Source organism: Leptidea sinapis, chromosome Z (genome assembly GCF_905404315.1).
Source record: "Leptidea sinapis chromosome Z, ilLepSina1.1, whole genome shotgun sequence".
In the NCBI taxonomy this organism is placed as follows: Eukaryota; Metazoa; Arthropoda; class Insecta; order Lepidoptera; family Pieridae; genus Leptidea; species Leptidea sinapis.
In genome coordinates, this window is record NC_066312.1 from 4,574,310 (window position 1) to 4,581,199 (window position 6,890).

Here is a 6,890-nt window from a genome sequence, read left to right on the forward strand (position 1 = left end):
CTACTATCTACTACGATAGTTGTGACCGTGTGTGTGGCTGCAACATTGTCGCCTTGATACTACTAAGCACAATGTATCTCCTATGGATTCATGTTCTCCTGGTACATTTGTCTAGGCGATTTGACCGCTTTGATGGTCACAACCACCACGGAATAGAAAATAGTTTTAGTTGCTAATTTCTATTCCGAAATCACTTATATCATCTTAAATAAATTAAGTAAGTACCTACTTGCTATGTATCCATCCCTACTCAGTGATACTTACCTTCATACAAACGTCACACACACTCATTAAGATTATAACAAAATCGTTTCAACATAGGGTTCTTTCGGAGATTGATCGTACCAATATTGATCTTTATTGTTACAACGATTCCTTCCGTGTTTTCGTGAACTTACTTGTGACACCGCGACGCGATGGTTCGAAGTTAGACTTTATCAATGTGAAAATAAACATTCTTATAATGACATAATATGTCTACTGTGCTTAAACATATTGTAACTACCTTATATTAAATATGAAGTTAGAAAATTATATTAAATATAAAAAATTAGTTGCTGTTGGTCTCAGTGAGTCATACATCTTTGTGCCGTTTGGTGTCGAGACACAAGACCCGTGGGGCCCAGAGGCGCGGAGAATGTTCAAAACTATATTCGCGCCTCAATAAGGCTACTGGAAACCCAAGCGCTGGCAGCTATATCGGTCAGCTATATATCTGCTATCCAACACGGTAATGCTGCCAGTATTCTTGGTACGCTCCCACGTAATGATAGTTTAAATTTTATGTAGTCGTAGCATTGTAAATAAGATTAATAATTATAAGATTTGTCTTGTTTGAATAATAAATATATAAAAAATTGTCTGACGCGTCTTAATCTTATCCAACGATTGATATTCTATGAATTGAAATTTTTCTTTTTTAGTGTTTTTGAAATAAATGTTAAACAACTAACATACGACCACAGGTAAGCTTCATAAAGTTTGAAATAGTTTATGTTTTGCCCCATTTTTTTAATTTATTTTATCGTAAGATAAGAGTTGTAGTTCCTACTTTAGAAATAACATTTAAATCAAATAAAGAAATACAAAGCTAAAGTTTTTAAACTTTTGGAGTAAAATAAAGGGTTTTAAAAATAATAAGCAAGTTTGGAATTGAAGATTACTTTATGTCCTATTCCAGTTCCGGTTCCCGTTCTCACTCCCGTTCCCTACATATTATATGAATCTTATTTCGAGGAAGATTGCTATGGCAAAATAAACCAACTATTGGTATAGAATCTCTCCGTTCTCTCCGTTAATACTCTTCCGTTCCTTTCTTGCAATACAAAAATTTGTACATTGTCAAAGAATATTTAATAGTCTAAGTACATGGTGCTTATTAATTATTACTACATTACTTCAGAGGCGGCCTTATCCATTGAGAGACTCCAGGAGGTCTTTGTCCTTCTTTAAAAGTATGTGATGCGACAGTAGCTCTGGTTGTTTGGTTTAGGAAGTTGTACTAATATTACGCCCAAGTCGACTTACTCGAGCCAGTCTCGAACAATGTGTGACATTGACGTGCCACATGTTCTGTTAAACTTTACTTATAATTGAAATTAAAATGCTGGGTTGCGTAATAAAACTTTGTACAATAATACTACAAGAAATAAGAAAGACACTGGGATCAGATATCATCAGTAAGTATTAAGTATTTTATTAATTTCAATGTAAAATAACACGAGCGGGAGGTATATAAGTTACAAAATTTGAATGATGTCATTGAGTGTCAAGATGCCACGCGCACCAGCATCTAATATTTGCCGTAATAATAAAGCTATTGTACTTTTATAGTGCGTTATCTAGTTAGAGCGCAGCGGAGACCAATCCTTAATCTAAGATTACAAAATATGAAATACGAACACTCCTATAAAGTTAACTAAGTATATAATTATGACGGTAGTAGTGACATTATCACGCTTGTATATTAGTTTTAGAAAAAAACAATACAAAAAAGTTGATAAAATAACAGAATATAGAACTATTTAAAGAACATCTTCATAACATGTCGATATTTTCAACGTAGTAAAACTAACAAGTTGTCATATTTGAGGAGAAATGCTTAAATTATACAAATATTTAAAATTTGATTCTTTCAAGTATAGCAAGGGCTGAAAGCCGATCTAATATATCTAATCAAATTCATCAAATATGCTTGAATAATTTTAATCCTCGAAACACTCCTATCCGCATACTCAACTGAAACAGGTGTGGTAGCAATAATTCTCAAGACTATTTCGATAGTGAAGTAAACTTCAGTCAATTTATTCCTTCTGGACGACAATGTTGAATTTGGAAAATATATAATAAAATATTGAATCCCAAAATGTTGTGCTTAATCGTAAAAAGTTGAATATCAAAAATGTTGAATTCACGCAATATACAATCTTAACTAGTAGGACATGTCGAAATAGAGGAAACTAAAGAAAATCGAAAAACATAAGTCAAAAGCCAAATAACACCAATTGGAAGTTCTATAATCTTATATTTTTTCATAAACCTATTTTTTTCAGAAGGCGTCATTTAATTTTATATTTTTACTTCAAATTATGTTTAATTTCATCCTAAGCGAACAGTAAATTATGAACAGGATGACAAATCATCACTTTATCACAAATAGCTAGTAGTTAGGTAGGTACCTAGAAAAAACATTTCAATTCATTTGTTAATCTGACAACCTAAACCATCTACGAATAAGACAACTATTTATCTCCTCTACATTACTTAAATTCCACAAAACTGCAAAAAAAGGCACGAATTTCTCATAGGGCGCTAATATGGGATAGTCCAAGAGAGTTTTCTTCCTTTGCTCGAAGAACATATTACTTTCTGGGGCCTCACTTTTACAGTAAATTATACAAACAAAATAGGAGTTCTATAGATAAGACTAAACGCAGTTGTAAAAAAGTAATATTTGAATCGTTAAAAGTTTTAAGCTACGATGATACACAAAAACTTATAATTAATGTACTAAACTAAAAAACATCATAATAATCCAACATTTTGCAAATTCAACATTGTGGTCTAGAAGGACTTCACATACTATAATATGCACTTTTCCAGCTCACTCAATACTTTAAATAGTTACTTTAAAATTGTTTATTTTTAAAATGTTATAAACCTTAATAAGCTCAATCAAGGAACAAAATCAGAAGTTTTAATTAAAAACAATATAAGTAGTTTTAGTTTTCAGGAAACATGTCGTGAACTTAGTATATTTATTTTTTATTTTTTTTTTATGGAATAGGAGGACAAACGAAAGTACGGGTCACCCGGTGTTAAGTGATCACCGCCGCCCACATTCTCTTGCAACACCAGAGGAATCACAAGAGCGTTGCCGGCCTTTAAGGAAGGTGTACGCGCTTTTTTTGAAGGTACCCATGTCGTATTGTCCCGGAAACACCGTACGAGTACAGCAGTACGAGGGAGAAAGCTCCTTGAAAACCGCATTATGGAGCACCGCCACACATCCATATGGTGGGGATGAAATCCTAACTTGTGGCGTGACGTGCGAAGGTGGAATTCGGCGGCAGGAATCAGGTTAAACAGCTCTTCGGAACACTCCCCGTGATAAATGCGGTAGAAGACACACAATGAAGCGACGTCTCTACGCAACGCCAAGAGATCCAGCCGTTCACAGAGCACTGAGTCCCCGACAATTCGAGCTGCTCTACGTTGCACGCGGTCAAATGGATCGAGCAGATACTGGGGTGCGCCAGACCAGAGATGACAGCAATACTCCATGTGTGGCCAGACCTGCGCTTTGTAGAGCGCTAGAATGTGGGCCGGCTTGAAGTATTGCCGTGCTCTATTGATGACGCCCAGCTTCTTCGAAGCCATTTTGGCTTTGCCCTCCAGATGGCCACGGAATTGGCAATCGCTCGAGATTTCGAGACCCAGTATTCCGATACTAGGAGCAGCTTTAAGAAAATTGTTCTCGAAGAGCGGTGATACGATGATATGGGTAATAGTTAAGTACTTAGTTTATAAATAGCTTAGTTTATTAATATTATATAAGATTGTTCATGACCCCACTATTATTAGGGTCGTTGGTTGACTGTACAAATAAAACTTAACTATTTGAACAATTAGTTATAAGTAACACTGTTTGTATGATTGTTTGTTGTCCTAAATAAAATAAAATAAAATAAAAATAAAGTAGTTAAAAAATCCATATTTTTTTAATTTGCTTGGGTTTTCGCTGGGCCAATGCAAGAGCAAGGCGCCGCGGCCGGGCGATTTTCCTCGCCACCCCCTAAGTATGATCGGACTCCGATGCGCTCAAACTAGATACCGTAGGCGTAGTCGCAAAGTGCGGCAACTAATACTACGCCCAAGTAGACTTACTCGAGCCAGTCTCGAACAATGTGTGACATTGACGTGCCACATGTTCTGTTAAACTTTACCTATAATTGAAATTAAAATGCTGGGTTGCGTAATAAAACTTTGTGCAATAATACTATAAGACATAAGAAAGACACTGGGATCACATATCATCAGTAAGTATTCAGTATTTTATTAATTTCAATGTAAAATAACACGAAGCGGTAGGTATATAAGTTACAAAATTTGAAAGATGCCATTGAGTGTCAAGATGCCACGCACACCAGCATCTAATATTTGCCGTAATAAAAAATCGATTGTACTTTTATAGTGCGTTATCTAGTTTGAGCGCAGCGGAGATCAATCCCTAATCTAAGATTACAAAATATGGAATACGAACAGTCCTATAAAGTTAACTAAGTATATAATTATGACGGTAGTAGTGACATTATCACGCTTGTTTAGCAAACAATACAAAAATGTTGATAAAATAACAGAATACAGCACTATTTAAAGAACATCTTCATAACAGTCATATAATGTCGATATTTTGAACGTAGTAAACCTAACAAGTGACCAGCGGGCTAGTCTCCCACTCCATATTATACTGACATGCATCTCTATTTAAATATAGTAGTAGAGTCCTCGTCTTGTAATCGTTTAACACCACTCACACTCACATCACAAATCACACACCTACAATAACACTACACACAAATAGTCACACACTTATATACACTCACACATATATCACCGCACTCGCCGACGACTGCGAAGTCTCGTCAAACCTAGAGTCCACTGGACTAACAGATATATTAGATTGTTAGTGATCTTCTCTCCATCCAGCCTAGTGAGCAGGCGGTCCGAGGTTCGAGTCTCCTTCCGAGACGCCCCGCGCCTGTGAGCTCCATTTTCGGCCTCCAAGGCCCCCGCCCGGCTTCGCTGTAAAAGCCTTCAGGGCTATCAGCACAGAGGAGGTTTTTAGTCGGTAGGGGGTGTTTACACCCGAACCCGACATATGGGCCCCGTTTCGGGGTCTTCAATACGTAAATGTATTTTACTCCTCTCGAAAAAAAAACGTAGTAGATATGCTTCAAAATAATATTATTTCAAATAAATTTGAAGGTTTTTGAAAACAGTCAAAAAAATGTGGAACGCTTCACGATTTTGCGTGTCATCCTTGCGCAGGGGCCATGCTAATCTTCTCTGTATCGTTCCAATTTTAGTATATGTACTGCCGAAGCTAGTACACTGTTACTGAAGTGAGTAAAGTATATATACTTATCATACTAATAAACTTCGTAAGCGCGATTCAGAATTCATTATGTTTCTGTCCATATACGCTTCTATACTTGCATTATACTTTACATTTTAGAAACAATTATACATATTTAACACAGAGTTTCATATTTAAAACTAATGTTTGGCATACATTATAACAATTTTGGTCGTTTTAACTAAATATGAGCAATTTTTTCTTAAAAGCGCCATCTAGCGTCACGACTAACGTTAAAACCACTACAATTTGTTTACAGCACTTTCTGTATGATAAAGTTTCAAATGTCTTCCAAAAGCACTATGCTTACATTAAAATTATTGTTTCGAAGGGAGATTTATTCATTTTCTCCAGTAAAAGTCCAGTCCTCTTAAGTAACCACCTAATCCTTATAATATTATAAAATTTGTAATATTTTTTTTAATTTAAAATTTACAATTATTGGAACTAAGTTCACTAATAACCATCTTTATTATTTAACATCATTGTTAAAACATATTTTACACCTTTGTTGTTTTCTGCTAAGGTTTAACCACAAAATAACTTTCCTGATTTTCTTATACATTAATGATTATGATCTATCTAATGCAACTATTCGTATTATGTCATGTGAATAGTATGTGTTCGAGTTTTTGTGAAAGAAAATAAAATACGAACTTATTTTATTGTAATATAATATATTTATATATTTAAAATATATATTAGATTGTAAAAAGATGGTAACAAGTATAATTATTATCCTCCTTTAAATTCATTGACTTTTAACTTTTACTGCCATCTCGCAAAAACATTATAAATAAATAGCAAATGAGGGTTATTGTAATACAAGCACTGGCTGCAATAATTCATAGTATCTAGCCAGTTTTCACAAATTATATTGTAGGATGGTACATAAAAACAAAAATAATTTATGAGTCACTGCCATCTAGCAACAACATTACAAACTAATAGTAAATTAGGGTTATTGTAATACAAGCTCTAGCTAGTTTTTACAAATAATACTAGATGGCGCTTCAAAGCAAAAATAAGCTGACTGGTATATTATTATATATCTTATAAAAATTTCATGCACAAGGTCACGTTGTTCGTCCGCGATGAAGGCCCAAACCACTGAACCGATTTAAATCAAATTTTGCACTCTGATCAGTTTGATCCAACTTAAGAGATAGGATAGTTTTATTTCAATTGGCGAGAAAGTTGGCGACCCACTGATAGTAAGTTTGGGACCCATTGATAAAGAAGTGTGAAGACA

The 6,890-nt window shown here is 34.7% G+C and overlaps 1 non-coding gene across 1 annotated transcript; it reads right to left on the reverse strand.

The window, feature by feature from the left end:
- Positions 1-5,505: 5,505 nt before the first annotated feature.
- Positions 5,506-5,612, reverse strand: LOC126979275 (U6 spliceosomal RNA). The gene has a single exon (XR_007732797.1). It is a non-coding gene; the product is annotated as a U6 spliceosomal RNA (small nuclear RNA).
- Positions 5,613-6,890: the final 1,278 nt, after the last annotated feature.